Below are 23,241 nucleotides of genomic sequence, written 5' to 3'. Positions count from 1 at the left end.
GAAACCTGGTGGTCTGTGCTTTCAGGCTGTTATATCTTCTGCCAGATAGGAAGGGGAATGCTTGTGGCGGGTGAAGCATTTGGTTATGTTGGCTGTTTTACTGAGGTAGCGAGGTACAGGCTGAGTTCAGGAAGGGGAGGCTAAATCCTGTGGTAAGCTGAATTCTTTTTTGCGGTTACAGACAGACCAGTTACCACACCAAATCGTGGTGCATCCAGATAGGATGTTTTCTGTGGTGCATCTGTCTCTGTGGGGTCTGAGGATACAACCTTGGGGGGCACCAGTGTTGGGAGTCATCATGATGGAGGTGTTGCTGTTTGCAGTCTGTTGGTTAGGGTCCAGTGTATTGGCCTCATTCACCATTCCAGCAAAACTCAACAGAAGTGCCAGAAATAGCATCTGACCTTTCTAATTGGCACATTGCAGACAAAAGACTCAACACTGAATTTAACAATCTCAAATAACCAGCCCTTTCAGCTTACACTGGAGCTGGTCATTTCTAATGAGAAGGCTCATCTGTTGCATGAACACTGTTTTCTTCCTTTCGTGAATGGTGCCTGACCTGATGGATGTTTCCAACCTGCAGTTTTATTTTGTATTTCCTAGGAAATGTCATGGTTTTTATTTCACAGTTCCATCCATTTTCCTGTACTGTCCTTCTCCTTAGTATTTCTCCAGACAGAGAAGCTGTGATCACTCCTCCCTCCTGCCGTCACCAACAATCCTTGTGTCAATCACTCTCTGCCCTACCACCATTCTCAGCATCAGAATCAAGTTTAATATCACAGGCAAATATCACGGCCTTGACCCTGCCTTGTGCAGCTGGATCCTGGACTACCTGTCATATCAGCAGCAGGTTGTAAGAGTGGGTTCCCTCACCTCCACCGCTCTGACTCTCAATACAGGAGCCCCTTAGGGCTGCATACTGAGTCCCCTCCTTTACCTTGTATACCCATGACGTATTGCCACCCACAGCTCCGATCTGCTAGTTAAATTTGCCGACAACACTATATTGTTTGGCCTTATCTCACTCAATAATGAGGTGGCCTACAGGGAAGAAGTCATCCCTCTGACACAGTGGTGTCAAGAAAACAATTTCTCCCTCAATGTCGCAAAAACAAAGGAGCTGGTTGTGGATTACAGGAGGAATGGAGATGGGCTAACCCCTGTTGACATCAATGGATTTGGGTTGAGAGGGTAAACAGTTTCAAGTTCCTCAGCATCCACATCACCAAGGACTTCATGTGATCTGTACGTACCAGCTGTATGGTGAAAAAGGCAAAACAGTGTCTCTTTCACCTCAGACGGTTGACCAAGTTTGGTATGGGCCCCAATATCCTAAGGACTTTCAACAGGGGCACAATTGAGAGCATCCTGACTGGCTGCATCACTGTCCGGTATGGGAACTGTACTTCCCTCAATCGCAGGACTCTGTAGAGAGTGGTGCAGACAGCCCAGCGCATCAGTAGTTGTGAACTTAGCATGATTCAGGACATTTACAAGGAAGGATGTGTAAAAAGAGCCCGTAGGATCATTGGGGACCAAAGCCATCCCAACCACAATCTATTCCAGCTGCTACTGTCTGGGAAATGGTACCGCAGCATAAAAGCCAAGACCAACAGGCTCCGGGACAGCTTCTTCCACCAGGCCATCAGACTGGTTAATTCATGCTGACTTGAGTGTACACTATATTACATCAACTATTTATTATAAATTACTAGGATTACACATTGCATATTTAGATGGAGACGTAACGTAAAGATTTTTACTCCTCATGTATGTGAAGAATGTTAAAAATAAAGTAAATTCAATTCAAATGTTGTGAAATTTATTGTTTTGTGGCAGCAGTACTTTACAATACAATTGCAATAAAATCTGTAGATTACAATAAGAAGTATGCATAACCTCTCAAAGCACTTCATCAGAGTAGGTGTGAGTGCCACTGGGCAATAGTCATTGAGGCAGCTCACCCTGCTCTTCGTGGGCACTCGTATGACTGTTGCCCTTTTGAAGCAGGTGGGAACCTCTGACTGCAGGAGTGAGAGATTGAAGATACCCTTGAACACTTCTGTCAGTTGGTTGGCACAGGTTTCCAGAGCTCTGCTGGGCACACCATCAGGATCTGATGCCTTAAGAATGTTCACCCACTTGAAATATGTTCTGATGTTGGCCGCTGACACAGAGACCACAGGGTCACCAGGTGCTGCAGGGATTCACACGAGGGGAGTTTATTTTCCCTTTCGAAGCGTGTTCAAAGGGCATTAAGTTCATCTGGGAGTGAAGAATCACAGCCATTCATGATGTTTGGTTTTGTTCTGTAGGAGGCAATAGATTGCAGATGCTGCCAGAGCTGACGTGCATCCAATTCCATTTCTAACCTCAATCAGAAGTTTTTTTGCCCTTAAAATAACCTTCCATGATCATACCTGGGCTTCTCATATATTTCTGGATCACTGGTTTTAAATGCCACAGATCTGTCCCACAGCAGACTCTGAACCTTCTGGTTTATCCATGGCTTTTGGTTTAGGGATGTCTGGCATGTTCTCGAAGGCACGCAATCATCCACACAGATCTGGATGAAGTCAGTGACAACTGTGGTGTATTCATTCAGAGTCGAAGTTCAATCCTTGAATATTGTTCATTCCACCGACTCAAAGCAGCCCTGTGAGAGCTCCTCCACCTCCCTTGGCCATCCTCACCACTGTTGCTGCGGTCTTTAGTTTCTACCTATACACTGGGAGTAGGAGTACAGCCGGGTGATTGGACCTCCAAAGTGTGGGTGTGGGATAGCAAGGTAAGCATTCTTGATGGTGGTCAAGTGTGTTGGCTCCTCTGATCCCATGGGTGGTAGTTGTTCAGCCACTTCTTCCAGCTGGCCTGATTGAAATCTTCCTCAATGATAGGGATGGCATCAGGGTGAGCTGTTTCATGCCTGCTGATCACATTGGCCTTAGGTGGAATGTACATGCTACCAGAATGATGGCAAGAAAAAAACCCTTGGAAGATAAAATGGATGACATTTGTCTACTGGATGTTCCAGGTTGGCTGGGCAGAACTGAGGCAGAACCTCCATGATGAGTTAATGATAAAGCATACTCCACCTCCTCTGCCTTTTAAAGACTCAGCTGTCCTTTCATTGCAGGCAATGGTGAAGCCATCAAGCTGCAGTGTTGCCTCTGAAATGGCAGAGGATAGCCATGTTTCCATGAAGCAAAGTACATAACAGTCCCTGCTGTCCCTCTGGTACAACAATCTTGCTGTTTCTCCTCTGATGCTTCTCAGCTCGAGTACTTCTAGCATTTTGTCTTCATTTCAGATTTCCAGCATTGGCCATTTTATCATCAGTAAAACTTCATCTGTTGAAATAATACTAAATCACATTCTTTCGAAAAGTTGCCATATGTAATAGTGGTTGGAATTGAAATTGATTTTTTATTGTCATGTAACGAAGTTGCCATATGTAATAATCATTGGAATTGAAATTGATTTATTATTGTCATGTAACTGAGATACAGTGAAAAGCTTTGTGCATTGAGGTAGAACAAGGTAAAACAATAACAATGCAGAATTAAGTATTAACAGCTACAGAAAAAGTACAGTGCAGGTGTGACATCATAACGAGGTCGATTGTGAGCTGGAAAGTCCAACTTACCATACTAGTGAGCTATTTAGTAGCTAGGTAGAAGATGTCCTTAAGCTTGGTAGCAGGTACTTAAGGGTTTGTACCTTCTGCATGATGGAAGAAGGGAGAAGATAGAATGACCAGGGTGGGCAGGTTCTTTGATTCTACTGCCTGGTTAACTGAGGCAGTGGGAAGTGCAGGCAGAGTCCAAGGAGGGGAGCCTGGTTTCTCTGATGCGTTGAGCTGTCTCTACAACTCAATGTAGTTTCTTGCAGTCTCACACAGAGCAGTTTCAATACGAATCCGTTATACATCCAGGTAAAATGAAATGTACTTTATAGCCACTTCCAGTAAATCTTTGATTTTATGCCATGTGCAGTGTGACGAAGATAGTTCAAGCTTTCTCCACTGCTGATCAAAATTGAAATAATGGCTTGCATCGGTACTTTAGCAAAGGTACACTAATTGTATGGGAATATTCAGCATGACCAGCGGTAGGATTTAAGACTACCCTCTGGTGATGAGTATTTCAGAAATATTTGACTGACATTGCTGCTGGTGTTGTTCATTGTCTGATGGATTTGTATAGTTTCAGATGAGACTCGCTAAATGAAGTGACTGACTAGAACATTGGTAATCATTCCTTTTGAGATGTGTCTTTAGCTAGAAGAAATACTAAATTGCATTCCCTTTCGAGAGAGAATACCGTTACAGTGATATTTTCCAGATGTTAGTTATTTGAGATGGTAGACCTGTGTACCAATGTGTCTTGATCTGATTTTTTTGGAAAGATACCAGCCATTATTCTCCCATAATTTACATTTATTTTCTGTATATTTTTGTTTAAGTATTATCTCAGAAGATAGGAACAAAAATTACATTTTATTTGTTATATCTCTACTTGGCTGGGGGAAGGCAGCACATTTCTGGTCCAAGGTCTCTAAGAAAGAGAGAAAAGCCACGGTAGTGGAGGAGGTGACAAGCACAGGGCAGCAGCACTACAGGGTGCAGGCAGTGGCACAGAGCCACCAGGGAAGCTGGACACCATGGGAGGGCACCATCGGCAACCCATGACACCTTACCCTGCCGCGAAATCTTCACCAGTGTTTTGGCAGTGAGGATAGCTGCCCCCTGTGTGACACCACCAATGCGAACCTCCAACACGCCCTGGCAGGATGCAAGACTGCATTGTCCCAGAGGTGCTACAGTTGGCAGCATGACCAATTCCTAATGAAGCTGGTGGAGAGCCTAGAGACCTGCGGGCGGGATGCGAGAAGCGCCCTTTCTCCAGCGGGGCGGCAACTCATCCCATTTGTTAAGGCTGGTAAGAGCGCCAAATGCATCTGCCTAGGAGCTCCTTCAGAACTTCTCTCCACAGGCAAGAAGTGGAACACGAGGGCAGATCTCGGCAGACAGCTACAGTTCCCCATGGAAATCACCAGCACATCTCTCCACCCAGATATGGCAGTCAAGACAGTCCTCCTCATTGAGCTAACCATCCCGTGGGAGGAAGGAGTGGAGGCTGCCCACGAGTAGAAGAGGCTGAAGTACTTAGACCTGACAGCTGAGCGTAAGGAAGGTGGCTAGAGGCCCACCATCTACCCTGTGGATTAGGAAGCCGGCGTTTTGTCAGCGCATCGATGATAAGGTTACTCCATGACACGGCAGTGACTAGATGAAGCTACCAGAGAGTTGACTGAAGAGGCAGCTTTTGAAGGTAAGTTTTTGGCTGTGCCTGAAGAGGAAGGACAGAAATTGGGGGACTGACTAACCCCACTGAAGGCAGCAGGGACATCTCGCTGCCACTGCTCCACCACCAGGAGATCTACCAGAGCTAAGGGAGTGAAACATCAATGAATGGTGGTCCCTGGCTGATGACCCTGCAGCTGACTTAAGGAAACTGTTCAAGATCTTCTCATTTCTTTAAGGCTTTGTCAGGGTTTGAAGTACTTGATGAAATAATTAAATTATTACACCAAGTTCTGTCCAAATTGATTCATAACTTGTCAAAGGCCCAAGTAAATTGGAAGCACATGACATTATATTTATAAAAAAACACGTAAATTTGGGTATTCTTTCATTCTCATTGCTTCTCCATGTTCACATTTATATATTCTGTTGTTCATTGTGCTTAGTTTTGTTCTCTAAAAGTTTTCCCAATAATACAATGCCAACTTTTTCACAGTTGCCTGTTCCTATGTTTAAGTGGTATGTTAATGACAGTCTTGAAGAATGTTATCATGTGCTGTATGGAGTTTGCACAAGATAAGGGTTAAACAGGCAAATTGGATCACATTTCACCACATTGTTAACGGTGTTAATGGATTGGCCCTCAAAACTTGAAGAAAGTTACTTTTCAGCGATGGGGCATGTACACATTTGACTTGTGAGCCTCCAAACAATTTGGACACTTGGTCACACTTTGTCCTAATGACATGAAGATCATAATTTTGAATTATACACTCTGAATAATTAAATACATTATCTTCACAACACCGAGCTAGGACCAGAGCTGGTCTCAGTTAATTTCCATTGCCATTGGAAGACCCATGGTCTTTATGGCAAATGAGTTGAAGTTTAGAAATAGCAAAGTATTTTTACAGTAGAAATCAGATGAATGAAGGTTGATGTTATTAAAACATTGAGTATAAAGGCTGAGATGATTCCATGAGTGGGAGAGTGTTAAGTGAAGGAAGGAATAGAGTTACAAGAGAAAGATGTGGTGATTTCAAACAAATGTGTAAGAATTTCTTCTTGCAGAAGTTAATGCATCACCCTGGGTGATTATGGAGTCTAGGTCATTGGAGGCCTGTAGTAAGGAAGTAGACAATAATTTGAAAGATTGGGGAAATGCGTGCTGGGAAACTGGAGCTTGTTGAATGACAGGATGGCGCTGAGGAACTGAGTGGCCTACTCTTGCTTCTGTTTTCCTATGGAACCGCTCATCTAAATCTAATGCTTCTGTATGCAGCCCCCTGTACAGGCAGAAATAATGGGCTCTCTTCCTTTTTTCACTTCCTCTGCACGTTGGTGGCACAAGGTGTGTTCTGAATGTGAGCAATTTCTCATGAGAAACCTCATGGCTTTACACATCTGCTATTGAATCCCAAATATTTAGTGTGATAGGTTGTGCATCAATATTGCAAAGATCAAACTGTTCTGGAGATCTTTACACCAACAGTAGTTTGCCTCAGTCTGCCAGCATGTTGAGTTAGTGTTGGCATTGTTGGCACCGAAGGAGTCGGCAGACAGACCTGGTCCTTAGCAACAAGCTGCTGAGGAAACACCACTGCTGTGCACCATGTTAGCAGCCTTGTCTTTTGCAGTGGGAGGCAGCCGCATCAGTGCTGGTATAAATCTCTTATTATTCTCAGTTTTAATACAGAAATTCAAAATATATCTAATTCCCTGGTTATGATTTCTACTGCTATGCTGTGAGGTATTTTTATTTCAGCAGTTCTCTGCAGAATCAGTGTGTCCAGTTTGTGAGAGTGTTTTGGCATCGGCCAAGGATAAAGAGGCGCGTTATCCAACTTTGGAATGTTGTGTCAGCCACTCGGGTTTGCCTTGGTACGTGTTGTAACTTTCTGCCCGGTGGGATGTGATGGAAGGTTTGAGAGAGCTGGGGCGGGATCAGCTTTCTGAAGGACAGAAGTCTGTTTTGGAGACTTTTGGCAGAAGCTGCGGAGCTGATCACAGGGGAAGGTGCTCCAGAGGATCCCACCCGAAGGGGAGACCCTGTTGAGAGAAGTGCCTTGTGCGGATGAATGGTTCAAAGGAGGAAATGCCAACGCTTCTGTGTTAGCCAGTTCACTCAAAATGGTCTTCAAGGGAAGTTTGAACTGTGGCTGGTGTCTTTCATGCAGAACGTGGGTTCAGTGTGTGAACAACCAAAGTGAAGCATACCGACTATTCCAGAAATAAGCTCCAACATTTATTTGGACTGGTTTAACTGTAATGGGGCCTTTTATTTTTCTTTTGTTATTCTGTTAACTGTTTGTTAAAGTTGAAAGCCTCGCCAATTCAAAAGTTCATATTGCTGTGGAAAGACGACTAACTGGCTAACAGGGAAACAAAGAGTAGGCATTAGTGTGTATTTTGCTGGTGGCAAGATTGAGCACTACAGGATCTGTGCTTGTGTCCCAACTTCTTGGAAGAATACACAGAGATACGATTTCCTGAAAAAACAAAAATAGGTTTAATGAGGCTACGGAGGGATAAATGATCAGACTCCCGACTCACCATTTCCTTCTCTTCTTTACTAACCATCTTGCCTCTTCACATCATTCCTGAATTTTGACCTGAAATGTGGAATTTCCATTTCCCTCCAAAGAAGCTGCCTGACCCACTGAAATCTTGCATCACTTTTAGTGTGCTGCTCCAGATCTCCAGCGTCTGCAGTCCCTCTTGTGTCTCAGAAATATGTAATGTCTCTTTGAAATTTTGTTTACTGAGGGGATCTGAAGAAGATTAAACTCCAAAAGGGGAAAAATACAAAATAAAGAAAGAACAAGGGGGAGAAACTAATTAGGTTACTCTAGCCATGACCTAGGTTGGGACTAATGGGCTGAAGGATCTTGTTCCGTAGCCCACTTCTACAATGGATGTATCATACTGTGTATTCTAAATATGATATTGTTTAAAATACTTCCACAGTTCTTGGGAGAAGAACAGAAAAGATATATGGGATGAAAAAAGGCTCCCGCTGGACTGTCAGCGCACAGGATTCCAGAGCTCTCAGTTAGTGTGGGCATAGCCCAGTGATTGTTCATCAAGGGAAGGATTTAATCTACCTGTCGTGTCCTGGTTTTAGAAGGGAATCCTGGCAACTGGCCTGAGAATAAATGAGGAGGGGCATAAAATATTACACAAAAGGTAAAGCAAAGCTTCTGTTTTGGGAAAAAAAAACTCATCGAGAAATTTAGTGCAGAAACAGCCCACTGAACCTGTTCCAGACATCAACCTATTGGTTTTACACTGATCCTACTTTAACACCCTTTTTTTAGTTCTCCCACACTTCCATCAACTCTCCCCAAATTCTGTTCCTCACTAGTTGCAGTATGCGGGGGCCAGTTAACCTAGTGGACGTGGGAGGAAACGGGAGAATCCAGAGGAAAGCCCTGTGCTCAAAGGGAGAATGTGCACATTCTACGCAGACAGCTCTCGAGGTCAGGATTGAATCTGGCTCTCTGGAGCTGTGGAACAGCAGTTCTACTAGTCGTGGCACTTTGCCACCTGGCTGGTATAACAGTTTCAATGGAGCAAATGTGTAGGAAAATAAGAGAATATATAAACCAAATAAGAAAGCACAGACTGCAAATACATTAATAAAAAAAGTGTTCAAAGTGGATATTGATAATTGCAGTTATAACAAACTGATATTTGATTAACTGTGATCACTGTGTTATATTTTCAATGCTGCAAATAACAAGCTTGTATTAATCCAAGAAGACAGAAATGTCCTTCTGTCACAAGACAGGTATTTTGCCTTTGGATTGGTGTAAATATGGTGAAGTCCTGCACTGGTTTTTGCCCAAGACCAGGCTGCAACCTACAGCATTGGCATAGTTCAATTGAGCTGTCTATCCTGGACAAGTACTTTCACTTTAAGACTTCGGCCTTCCAAGGAAGACATCAGAATCTGGTTTATGATTACTGACGCACTGTATGTTGTGAGCTCTGCTGCTTGTGGCAACAGGACCATAAGTTACAAAAACAATAATGAACCAAATTGTGTAAACAAGGAATAGTGAGGTTGTGTTCTTGGGTTCATGGAATGTTCAGAAACCTGACGGCAGAGCGGAAGAAGTGGTTCCTAAAACACTGATTGTAGGTCTTCAGGCTTCTTTACCTCATCCCTGATCGGAGTAAAGAAAAGAGGGTATGTTCCGGGTGGTGAGGGCCATTAATGATGGAGGCCACCTTCTTGAGACACTCATTTTTGAGTATGCCCTTGATGGAGGGGAGGCTTGTACTCGTGATGGATGTTGCTGAATCTACTATCCTCTACAGCCTGCTTTGACCCTGTTCATTGGAGCCTTCACACCAGGCATGCAGCCAGTCAGAAAGCTATCCATCACATATCTGTAGAACTTTGCTAGAGTCTTTCGTGACTACAAAGTCTCCTCAAACTCCCAATGAAGTATAGCTACTGGCCTGCCTTCTTTGTGATTGCATCATCACGCCCAAGTTAGACCCCCTGAAATCTTGATGCCAGGAATTTAAAGCTCCTCACCTTTCCCACCGCTGACCCCTCAATGAGGACTGGTGTATGTTCTCTTGATTACCCCTTTCTGAAGTCCACAATCAATTCCTTGGTTTTTCTGCTGTTAAGTGCAAAGTCTGTATGGAGACAAAGCATAAGCAGCCAATCTATTTCGCTCTTAGACACTTCTTCAACATCACCTGAGATCCTGCCAACAACAGAGGTGACGCTTTGAGCTGTGCCTAGCCACACAGATCATGAGTGCAGAGAGTAGAGCAGTGTGCTAACCATGCATCCCTGAGCTCTGCTTGTGTTGATTGGTAGTGAGGAGGAGGTGTTATTACTGATCTGCCCTGATTCTGGCCGCCCAATGAGGAGGTCAAGAATCCAGATGCAGAGGGAGGTACATAGGCCCAGGTTCTGAAGCATGGCCAAAGCTCTTGGTGAATTGTTGTCCCATCACGTGCCAAGGACTGACCCTGTTGTAGGGAGTTGAGAAGTATATCTCCATGAGCTTAGACAATGTTGGAGCCATCGTTGGACCTCACTTCTGTCCTGGCTGAAGTGGATTGGTTGTCAGGTGTTTCCTGAGCCTTTTGACAGTCATGCCAAAGACGCCAGTCCCACAAAGCTGTCTTCCTTACAAAACAAGGAAGTGTACTGCATTTCAGGAATAGGAACTCACTTACAGCATGGTCTTGCATGACCCAGTGCTGGGCACTTTCCTAACCCTTTCACTTGGTTCCTATTTGAATTAGAGTAAGTGTACATGAGAAAGTTAGAGGATTTCCCAGCTCACACCCCTTTAGGGCATTCTTCATCAAATGTATACAAACATCTTGATGTAATACAATAGTTCTATGAGACCATGTTGACATTTATGTATATATTATGTTTTATAATTATGTATATATTATATATTTATATATTTATTATTATGTATATATTATATATTTATATATTTATTATTATGTATATAAATAATGTATATTATTTATATATTATGTATATATTATGTTTATGTATATATTTATGTTTTGATGTATAGAAATTGTACAAGAATATGCTTCACAATTCTCTGAGTTGAACGGCTAACTTCTGCTTGGACATAATGTACTGAAGAATTATTACTGGAATCTGTGGTAGTTCATTTGAAGTAATTTTGCTTCTTTCACCCAATGTGATAGAAGGTCTCACTGGTGTCACAGTATCTTCATTCCCAAGTTCAGCAAACAAAACTCCGATACAGGTTGAGTACCCCTTATCCGAAATGCTTGAGGCCGGAAGTGTTTCGAATTTCAGATTTTGGAATACAAATTGTGATAGCTTGGGATTGTCATCATTTCCGACTCAGAATTTATATGCTACCGGTAAGCAGTCTTTGTCTTACACTTGTTCATCGTACATATGTCCTTAAAATAAAAATTATTACATACCTTTAATATAGTGAATATATAATGTGTGCTGGGTAACACAAGCAGCACAGCAGCATCGAGAGAATACCTGAATCTGCTGTTGAACAACAATTAGCCATGGCAGGCTCTCAGTCTCCACCTACAATGCCATGTTTTGATAGAAAGGTTACAGTACAATGTATTTGTATTTTACTTTTTTGTCAGGTTTTATGTAAGGTATAAAAAACAATTAGCATTGTAGACTTGTACTGGAGTCAGATTTTCATCAGCGATGCTTTAAAATTTAATGCCGTTATGTAAGGTATAAAAACAGTTAGCATTGTAGACTTTTTCTGGTGCTAGATTTTCGTGATCAGCAGACACTTTAAAAATTTACTGTCGTGCCTTTTCTTAAATTTCTGCAACCAGCCTGCAAAATATACACAATTATCTTCAATTTTCAGTTCTTCATGATAGGGCTTTGCCTGTGTCATGATGTGCGTATTGTTAAGTGGCATATGTTCACTCCTACACAGACGATACACGATCGAGATCTTCATTTTTCACTTTATGCAGTGTTCTTCTGTTTTTCTTTATAACCATATAACAATTACAGCACGGAAACAGGCCATCTCAGCCCTTCTAGTCCACGCCGAGTGCTTACTCTCACCTAGTCCCACTGACCCGCACTCAGCCCATAACCCTCCATTCCTTTCCTGTCCATATACCTATCCAATTTTACTTTAAAAATGACAATACCGAACCTGCCTCTACTACTTCTACTGGAAGCTCATTCCACTCAGCTACCACTCTCTGAGTAAAGAAATTCCCCCTCGTGTTACCCCTAAACTTTTGCCCCCCTAACTCTCAACTCATGTCCTCTTGTTTGAATCTCCCCTACTCTCAATGGAAAAAGCCTATCCACGTCAACTCTATCTATCCCCCTCATAATTTTAAATACCTCTATCAAGTCCCCCCTCAACCTTCTACGCTCCAAAGAATAAAGACCTAACTTGTTCAACCTTTCCCTGTAACTTAGGTGCTGAAACCTAGGTAGCATTCTAGTAAATTTTCTCTGCACTCTCTCTATTTTGTTGACATTAATTTCTGTCGATTACATAGGTGAGGTCACTCTTCAGAGCTGTCTCTCGTATGCAGTGACCTGCATACTGCCTGCGTACCTTTCCAGCACCTTGTAGAATATTCCTTTTGTGACATCAGTGCTCAAAAAAAATTTAGATTTGGGAAGTTTTCAAGTTTGGAATTTCGGATAAGGGATAATCAATCTGCAATAATCTGTGGTTTTGTGGGTGAGGTAACTACAATGGATAACATTGAAAGTAAAAATTACAAAAGATTGTCAAAGTCTAGTAATTTACATGTTTGTGAGATTTAGTGATCTCCAAATAATATGTGTATTTTATAACATTTGAGCAATCCTCATCTTACACTGTTCTACAAAGTCATCTGAGATCAACTCATTTAACTATTAAATTATATTTTGCTTTTAATCAAAACAAACATTTATTTCCTCCATTCTTAACAACCCAGTAAAGAAGCACATTATTCTGAAATGTGAAAATTCCCTGAATGCTTTTGGCTAACCAGACCACTGATAACACGAAGTCTTGTACAGGCATTTCTTTCCTTCTGAACACAAGAGATTCTTCTAACTCTGCTTGATTTGTTACTGAATTCGTACCCTCTAATGATTTGAGTACTTCCTCTGTATCTGCTGCTGCCCTCTAACCCTTTTGATGAAGAAGAACCATTGTATGCAGGAAGCCCTGGTGTCAATTGTCACCTTCTCCTGTCAGTGACTATATTGTCAAAAGGTTTTAATGATTGGCAAATACATATCTCAGCTTATCTATCATTCCCTCAAACATTACTGAGGCCGACCCTAAGAATGACGATTAAAAATGGTGCTGATCAAGTCAAGGAGAAAATGTTAAATATGAGAAATTTTGCAGGTGCTGTAAATCCAGAGAAATGCACACAAAATGCTGGAGGAGCTCAGCAGGCCAGGAAGTGTTACGGAGAGGAACGGACAGTCAATATTTCGGGCTGAGACACTTCCTCAGGACCGGAAGGGAAAGTGGGGAGGAGAAGAAGGATAGCTAGAAGGTGATAGGTGAAGCCAGTGAGGTTGGAAAGGAAGGAATCTGATAGTAGAGGCGAGTGAACCATAGGAGAAAGGGAAGGAGGTGACAGACAGGTGAGAAGAGATAAGAGGCCAAAGTGGGGAATAGAAGAGGGAAGGGGGAAGGAATTTTTTTATTGGAAGGAGAAATCGATATTCATGCCATCAGGGTGGAGGCTCCCCAGATAGAATATGAGATGTTCCTTCGCCATCCTGTGGGTGGCCTCATCATGGTACAAGAGGAGGCCACGGACTGACATGTTGGAATAGGAAAGGGGATCAGAATTAAAATGCTTGGCCACCGGGAATTTCCACTTTTGGCGGGTGGAGTGGAGGAGCTTGACGGAGCAGTTCCCCAGTTTACGGCGGGCCTCACCAATGTAGAGGGTACCGCACCGGAAGCACCGGACCCAATAGACCGCCACAGCAGATTCGCAGGTGAAGTGCTGCCTCAATTTTTTTTTGTTTTTTTAAAGCTGTAAGCAACTTGGAAGCTCAGTGACTAGATTAAGCAGGCTTTTGTATCAAAGTGACATGCTTCCTTTCTGAACAGTGATCAATGGACGTGCCAATAATGCTGAGTTGTTGGCCTTGAGCTGAATCCCTGAACCTGGAGGACCGGTGAACCGCTCTTTGTCTGACCTCTACCCTTTGACCTGTTCGGCTTGGGTGTTCCTACCAGGAGCCAAAGTATAAAGCCCTGACTCCAGCCGACATAGCTCTCTGGGTCATTGAGGCATTTAAGTCTCCAAACCCAATGACAAGGTTGTGGTTCTCTTGGAGGAGCCATCATCCCTAAGGCTGACCTTTGTACAGGATCTCTTTCCCTGGTTGCTGTGGCAACTCAGACTGGCACTGCACCATGATGCTTCTGAGGGATGGGTGAGTATGGGAATCCATGACACCCAACAAAGGTCACATGCAGAAAATGCAAGCAAATTGTCAGAACAAGTAAGTTCATTCTCTCTGGGAATGTTCATTTCTGTGTATATTTGCTATGCTTTTGGACTTTGTAATTGACTAATAAACAGGGGAAGTTTCAAAGCATACTTGGGCTCAGAACTGGAAGAATCTTACAACTTCTATTTATGCTTAAGCATGAAGTATGATTGGGTGGAGGCAGGGTGAGTAAAATAATCTATGACTCTGCTAAGATATATTTGTTAGCAGGCAAGCAGTGATCCAGTTGCTTTAAGATAGAATTTATATTCAATTCAAATAAAGAATTGTATGTGGTATAATTCTTGCTATGCATTTTTTTGATGAAGAGAGGGGAAGGAAGGCCACCATAATCACTGTGACACAGCAGTGTCCCTGTCTTTAAAACAAATGATGACTGTGTGCTGAGATCCAACTGACATTTTTCAGTAACATAAATTAATTTCCCTGCTTTTCCTGAACAAAGTTTTTTGAAAGATGGCTGTGTGTAACACTGGCTGAGTGGGATCAGAGCTTCTGTAGAGTTCAGATTTGTTCATTGAAATGGAAAGATAGCACAAGGTGAAATAAGAGCTGTTGGTGTAACAGTACTGGAGGATGCATATTTTCAACGTATTTTCAGCTTGGAGACCCCATTGACATGATGGATGAATGGACAACACAAAACCTTGCTCACCGCTGATTACTGAAGCTCACGGATCTTTGAGCATTCCCTTCTGTTTCAAATGGAAATCCGGCTTGAGTCAACAACAAATCTGAGCATGAATTTTCCTTCTTGAGTGGCACCTGTCATTTAAACCACTGGGGAAAAAAATCCCAAGGAAGTAGATGGAAGAAGGCACATGTTGTTTTCAGAGGGGCTACAACTGCTCCCAGGTTCCTCCCAGTTGTACTCTTGGGTATACCATGGAACTGGTTAGATCACTCTGCTGTTCTTCTTTTAATACCACCCTTTTCTCTTGGTGTGGAATCATCTGGCCTGTATTTTGTTGCTCCCCTGGTAGACTATTTAAAATGTGAAGCACATTCTGCAGGGAATTTGTCTCTCAGCACAACAGCAACGCTCTGCTGCCCTGCCTTCGTCTCTTTAAAAGTATGCCTAGGCACGGATTGAAAGAGCTTAATGAAACAAAATATTCAGCCTATAAATTTATCAGCTGATCAGACTGCACAGCTTAATATCAGTGGGAAAATTCTAAAAGAATTTGGACTTAAATTCCCTTCTTGATCGCTGAATTCTTAACACATGTCCGATGAGAAGCTTTGTTTTGCCTTCCATCCAGACAAATCCTTCCACATATAAATACTGTATGTCACGGTGGTACAAAGGGAAATGCAGTAACAGAATACAGTGTTACAGTTACAAAGTGCAGTGCAGGAAGATAATAAGGTGCAAGGAACGTGCCCAGGTAAACTGAGAGATTGAGATATCTCTATTGTACAAAGATGTTCATTCAGGAGTGTTATAACATCAGGAGAGAAGCTGTCCGCGAAGCTGATGGAACACAAACAACATGCTGGAGGAACGCATCAGCCCAGGTAGCACCTATGGGTAAGAGTACAGTCAATGTTTTGGGCTAGGACCCTTCATCAGGACTGGAGGGAGAAAAGATGAGGAGTCGGAGTTAGAAGGTGTGGGGAGGGAAGGAAGAAACACAGGTGATAGGTGAAACCGGGAGGAGGGGAGGGGTGAAGTAAAGAGCTGGGAAGTTGATTGGTGAAAGAGACACAGGGCTGGAGAAGGGGGAATCTGATAGGAGAGGACAGAAGGCCATGGAAGAAAGAAAAGGGGTGAGTGCCAGAGGGAGGTGATGGGCAGGCAAGGAGATAAGGTGAGAGAGGGAAGTGGGTATGGGGAATGGTGAAGGGTTAAGGTATTTAACAGAGGTCATCTACTGTATCCAGTGCTTCCGCTGTGGTCTCTTGTGTATCAGTGAGATCTGACATATATTAGGAGACCGCTTCGCTGAGCTCCTATGTTTCTAGGTGTGTGGTGTTGTTTCCGTATAGAGACATGTATATCTTCCACAATTACACTCAGCAAGGTGCTGTCTGAATAAATTAAATAAAGAAACTTTTACTTCAGTTGGTTGATTTGCATACATAGTTAGACCATAAGACTTAGAAGCAGCATTAGGCCATTCAGCCCATTGAGTCTGCTCCTTTATTTCATCCTAGTTGATTTATTATCCTTTTCAACCTCAATCTCATGATTTCTCCCAATAACTTTTGATGTCTTGACTAATCAAGAACTTATCAACCATTGCTTTAAATATAACCAATGACTTGCCTTCCAAATTATCTGTGGCAATGAATTCCACAAATTCACCACCCTCTGGCTAAAGAAATTCCTCCTCATCTCTGTTCTAAATGGATGTCCCTCTACTCTGAATCTGTACCCTCTAGTCATAGACTTTCCCACTGTAGGAAGTATCCTTGCCATGTCCACTCTTTCTGGGCTTTTCAATATTCGATAGATTTCAATGAGATTTCCCTCCCCCCCCCCCCCCCCACATTCTTCTAAACTCTGGTGTGTACAGCACCAGACCTGGAGAGTAGTCCTACTCATGTTTAGTCAGCAGTATGATTCTGAAAGCAGTGCACTGTCTCTCAGCTCCAGTAACCCAGGTTTGAACGAGCTTAGGTGCAGACCATGTGGAGTCTGCACATTCTCCTGGCTGCCACTGTTTCCTCCCGTGATGGGTTATTTGCCCCTAGCGTGTAGCTGACTTGTGGGAGGACCAGGGTGACATTAATGATCACGTGAGAGGAAAGGTTAGAGGGAGAAGAGCATTGCTTTGAAAGCCAGCTTCCTTCCACATCAAAAGAGATATGATATAGAATTGAAAAGGAATAAAAGGTGGAGACTGAGCAGATGATTGAAGGACTTAGTGGGAAGAAATGACAGTACTAACAAGATGATGAGGTTTCAGAAATTTTTAAGACAATGATAAGATGCAGCGACTTAGGGAGAATTGTTGAGAAGGCAAAGCAGGACTGAAGTTTTGAAGAAAGTTCTACCAACTAAAGAAGATTGGAAGTGTAGGAAACTCTTCCAGTAGGATTTCTGAATGAGTAAATGTGAAGTGGTTTTCAATCACGATAAGGACTGTTATATCAGTAACACACAAGTCTGAACCTGACCCAGAAAAAGGAGCATTTCTTGTATTCAGGTCTGCTCAAGGATACAGCTACCGAATATTTGATAAGCTGGAATTTATAAATGCTGCCAGCTTGGCTGGAGGTTGGGAGGAGGTGATGATTTGTAGTAAGAATATTTGAAATGCTCATCTTTGATATGATAAGGCTATAACTTGCAGCTTCATTGATAAAGGGGAAAGCTGGCAGTGTGACCAAGAATTTCTCTGAAAGGATCAGATTCTGAGACTTCAGAACTAATCATATGTGCTTGTAAGAGTCTCCAATTGGTCACGGACGTCACATAATTCCTGATGCATTCTCCCTCCCTCCTGACACCGACCCCTCTCTCCCACCATCCGTCTCTCCCTCTCTATCCCTATCTCCCTCTCTGCTCTCTTTCTCTCTCCTTTCCCTCTCTTTTTCTCTCTCTCCCCTCTATCCCTATCTCCCTCTTTCTCTGCTCTTTCTCTCTCCTCTCTCCCTCTTTTTCTCTCTCTCCTCCCCTCTTTTTTTTATTAGTTTTTTTATACATTTTCTACATAACTACAAATTAAAAAAGCCCAGATCAAAATGAAGAACATTAATACAGTGCAAAATTAAGCATACAATGACAATATGATACAAAGAAAGAGAAAAAAGCACCTAAATTGAAGACAAGTAAAATTAGTATCCTCCCCAAGCCCCACAACACAAAAAAAAACTCCAGACCAACCACAACACAATATAGAGAATATAAATCAGGACAATCAAACTCCCAAACTGTGAATTCACTTAGCAACAGAGGATAGTAATGCCTACTACCAAAAAAAAGGGAGCTGAAAGCAAGGGACCGAAAAGAAAAAAAAACCCTAGTCAGGAGGAAGGTTATGAAAGTACTCGATAAAAGGTCCCCAGACCTTATGGAACTTTAAATCCATCTCTCTCCTCCCCTCTATCTCTCCCTCTTCCCCTCTACCTCTTCCTCTCTCTCCCTCTCTCCTTCCTTCTGTTTTCCCCACTGTTTACTGAGGTTTAAATCTGACAATTAAGCATCATTGCTGAGAGATGAATTTATCCTTTCAAATTACACCTAAATATTATGTATTTGTGTTCACAATTAGAAGGAAAATAGTGGAGGCTAAAATTGCTTTGTCCCCACTGGAATAATTAAACCAGATTAGCAGACGGCATTAGGCTCTTTCACGAAACAATCAGCGATGACTTCTCCTCTGTGAGGACTCCAGACCACTACCATTGAAACAGTCAAATGTTCTTCTACAATTAGCCATACTGATATTTTGCATTCACAGTTGAATAATCAGTGGAAAAATATGGAATTAATAGCTACATAAATTAGAAGAAATTAATATGATTGTTCGTCATTGGGATCTAAGAGTTTTGATTAATGCAATCAGTAAATAATGCATTAGCTGGAAACAATTAGCATTGACATTACTTTTACATGTTGAAAACTATTAGTTTTAGTTATTGCAGAAAAATGCAAAATCTGTAAACCATTAAATATATTATCTGTTGGTATGCATTCTAACTGATAATTATCTAGCCACAGCTGTTGATTGTTTCTAAAGATGCTAATTAGTTCTTGCTCAGTTGATGCCCACTCATCTAGATCACTTTTGATGCCTTAAGTCATACAGTTTCACTTTTATTTCTTTAAGAATGTGTCTGGTGAGCTGTGCTCTTGTCAAGCAACAATTGCTAGCACTGCTCTGAATTTCCCGCAGACATTCTGTGGAGCCTCTGCTTTATTTGGAGTTGTGGGGAGTTGAGGAGATGGTGGGTGGTGGCTTCATGTCTTCTTCAGCAAATTTCACTTCTTTTCATGTCTTGGAGGATTGGTGTGGTTTTATACATCTTTGCCAGAAAAGAAGTCATTGAAAATATTGATAGGTGGAAAAACAACAAACCATTTCACAGAATCATGGAATTATCATGACACAGGAGGTCACCATCAAGTCTGTGCCAGGAGCTAGGAGCAATTGTGTCAACCCCATTCACTACTCTTCCCCTCTGTTGTGGTAATGATTTCATTTCGAATGTTTATCCAGTTCCTTCTCTGTTTCTGCGATCCTTACGGATTGTGAGTTTCAGATCATTGCAAGAGTTTCCTAGTATACTGTAGGATAGCTGTTCAATCTCTGCTCCCAGTCCTTGCACCACCCCTGCTAATGCAACCTCTGTTCCCTCCATTTGCTCTAAACCATTCATGCTCTTGTACACTGAAAACCTAGCAGAATCTCACTGAACTAGCAAGGAGTATATGATTTTAGACTTTAAATGTAATTTGTTGGATTTTCTTTTGGTGACATACTAAATGGGAGTTAATGAGGGGCTGTTTGTTGAACAGCTTCTTGTTTAAAAATCATTTCTATGGCCCAGTAAGCAGAATGAAATAAATAAGGTATCAATACTCATTTTTATGTTTTAGTTGGTAAGGAAAAGAGGTCAAGAAGATTGGGCAATTATAATCATAAGTAATGCCACCAAAGGGGTTAAAACTGAAGCTTAGACATCCCAAGCTTGCAGATCTTCAGCTAACACTGCTTGGAGGTAAATTGTGTTTGGGTTAAAAAAAAAATCTTTAAGTTAAAAATAATTATAATAAACACTTAGCATTAAGATATTTATGTTTGCAGGAATGCAAGTGATAATTAGCTTTACAAAAACTTTAAAAAGCTAAATTTAGGTCTTAATAAAGATTGAAATGATGCCTTCCTTTTCTCACGACTAATAACAGGTGAATATTTCCTTTAACCACAAAACCATCAAAGTGGAATTTTAATGGTAGATTGTGAACTGGGGGGGGGAATAAACAACAATGTCGCAGTGTTCATTAAAGTTGAAATTTCATTCCATTTATTATTTAGAACAGAATTGTTATTTATTTATAGCGTGCATGGTCCTGGAACCAAACGGAAGAATTCTTGGTGAGCAACACACACAAAATGCTGGAGAAACTCAGCAGGCCAGGCAGTAAAAGAGTGCAGTAGACATTTCGGGCCGAGATCCTTCAGCAGGACTGGAGAAAAAAAGATGAGGAGTAAATTAGTTCCGGGTGAACAGTTGGTGGTAGCTTGTGGCCAGTTAAGTGAAGGTTAGTTACACTGTCCCACAACGTTGCCATAGCTGTGGCTGGATTTCTCTAGTGCTGCAGGTTGACTGACTGAAGCCTTGTCCAGACTGGAACAGGTTAAGGAAACTCAGAGGCAATGTTGGAGGTCAATTTCAGGTGGATTACAACACGGGCTTTGACAGCAAGCAAGCTGGTGACTGACGGCAGGTGCTAGGCTCCCTGCCATGGGATCTTCTCTGGGTAAAGCAGCCTTAGTTACATTGGACTTGGAGATACAATACCCTTCATCTTCATGTTCCCTTTGCACTCTGTTAGGATTGTAACCTTTACCAATTCCTGCAGCATTTATATGAATTTTCTACCTTTCCTCTTAGATGGAAACAGCCTTATGAATGCTTTCTACCCAGAATACCATGTAAAATTTAGTTGCAGTCTGCAGTTAATTCATTCCTTGAGGGACGTTGCCATTGTGCCATTTGTACTTGCTGAAGATTTAATGCTTGATTCAGATTAGCAATCTCTGCAAGTTGTCAGCCAGTCAGATGCACTAAGCCCCTTTAAATAGTGAACCTGTCTGTAGCCTGAGTTTTGAGCCAGTGCTGTCAACTAGTTGGGGGAAACAAAGTTCAATATTGCCTCAGCTTCTCATGATTTCAGTGGCGATTGCATACACCAACACCTTAAATCAACCAGAAGGCTCACCAAATTAAATCACTAATTTGTTGTTTTTTATGAGATGTTAATTCTGTTTCTTTTTTTCACAGATGCTACCTGACATATTGGGTATGATCATAATTTTCTGTTTAATTTCAGATTTATTACATTTGCACATTTTTAAACTTTTCATTGATTTATCACTAAGTTCTAAGAAATTTATGCTATGAGTGTATGTCCATAATGAGTTAAACTGAGTCTATCTCAGCTCATTTCAGATGTGATCCTTGAAATGACACTTTACTTGGAGAATAAAGAAGACACTGAGTATGGTGTAAAGAGAGAGCAAGATCAGCGAAGGCAAGAGGGGCAGTTCGCCAGGAAATGGGATTGGGATGTCCAGTGGATTCCATTTAGTTGGTCCATTGGTTAACTGGGACAGTGCTTATTTGGGACAACCCTTAAAGAACAACAACTAATTGAGAAAATAACCGGGATTCCCTTTGTTTATTTGGGGCATTGTGTCACTTAATTGGAACAGGAGACTGTTGTTAAACAGTTTCTAACTCATGTCAGCTGTGTGAACTTGTGTGGCTGCTGGACACTACACCGTGCTTATAGTGAACCCTTTTTAAATACCAATAGTTGCATGAGTTTCTCTTCAAAGAACAGTGATTTTTTTCAGTGATAGTTGGTGAGAAATAAAGAGTAAGACATGAACATCGATTTCTCAAACTTCCGGTAATGACCCACTCCTCCTTCTCCTTCACCATTCCCCATCCCCTTTTCCCTCTCACACCTTATCTCCTTGCCTGACCATTGTCTCCCTCTGGTGCTCCCTCTTTTCTTTCTTCCATGGCCTTCTGTCCTCCTCTCTTAGATTCCCCCTTCTCCATCCCTATATCTCTTTACTTCATCTCTCCCCCTCCTGGTGTCACCTACCACCTTGTATTTCTCCTTCCCCTCCCCCTACCTTTTAAATCTACTTCTCAGCTTTTTTTCTCCAGTCCTGCTGAAGGGGCCCGGCCTGAACTGTTGACTGTACTCTTTTCCATCGATGCTGCCTGGCCTGCGCTGAGGTCCTCCTGAATCTTGTGTGTATTGCTTTGTTTTTTTTTCACTGTAGTTTCAAAAATTCAGGCTTAGAAATGCCAGAGATGTTGGGGAGTGAAAATGAAATGATTTCACCACTTCAACGTGTTGGGATATACAAGGAATTTGAAGGTATCGACAATCATCTTGAATGTTACAATGAAAATGAAGATTTGGAGGAATGCAATCATCACAAGCATTGTATGAAGGCAGTCCGTTATCTGCACTAGGTGTTGGTGCTAACTTTGCTCATTTACAGTCTATCAAAGGGACATGGCAGTGCGTTGAATGTGCATTGTATCTGACGATAACAGTGAAACTTGTATGAGAGAGTTTTTAAAGTGGTAAAGCTGATGCACTGGGACAGTCCCACTCTCTCGATCTTGGAGGTCCAGGTCCACTGGTATGAGTAGTCATCACAAAATGGGGTATTTCTTGTTTGCAGTGGAAAACCATGACTCCTGTGCCTTATCGTGCCCTTCGTTCTGCACGCAGTGTTGTGGAACCACCTTCCTGGTCGTTGGAGCTCACTGTTAATCTCATCCACCCAGTTCACTGGAGCTGACTTCAGGCATGTCCCTGTCTCACCGGGGTATGAGTCACACCCTCTACCCTCACCTGGGTTAGCCCTTTTGTCAAAGTGGTATACCAGGGTATGGCCCCAAACAGCTGCTTGGAGTCATAGGTGAGAGCTGAGTGTCTGATCAGGACCAAAGGTGATTGCACTGTCCCAGAATGGACATGACAAGCCCCTTCACCTGAGGTGCCACCCTATTCACAAAAGCATACACTGATGAATTCTTCCATTGATAACTATTAGGAACTAATACACAGTGTATTGTGTATTGTACACAGTGTTGTACAATACACAGTATTGTACAGTACACAGTGTACTGTAGTAGCATTGGTAGTGTTTTAATTTGTTCTGTATTTAATTTAAATACATAATTTGCTACTCAGTTGAATGGTAGATTGTCT

Source organism: Hypanus sabinus, chromosome 18 (genome assembly GCF_030144855.1).
Source record: "Hypanus sabinus isolate sHypSab1 chromosome 18, sHypSab1.hap1, whole genome shotgun sequence".
Taxonomy (NCBI): Eukaryota; Metazoa; Chordata; class Chondrichthyes; order Myliobatiformes; family Dasyatidae; genus Hypanus; species Hypanus sabinus.
Note: the sequence above shows the minus strand (reverse complement) of the source record.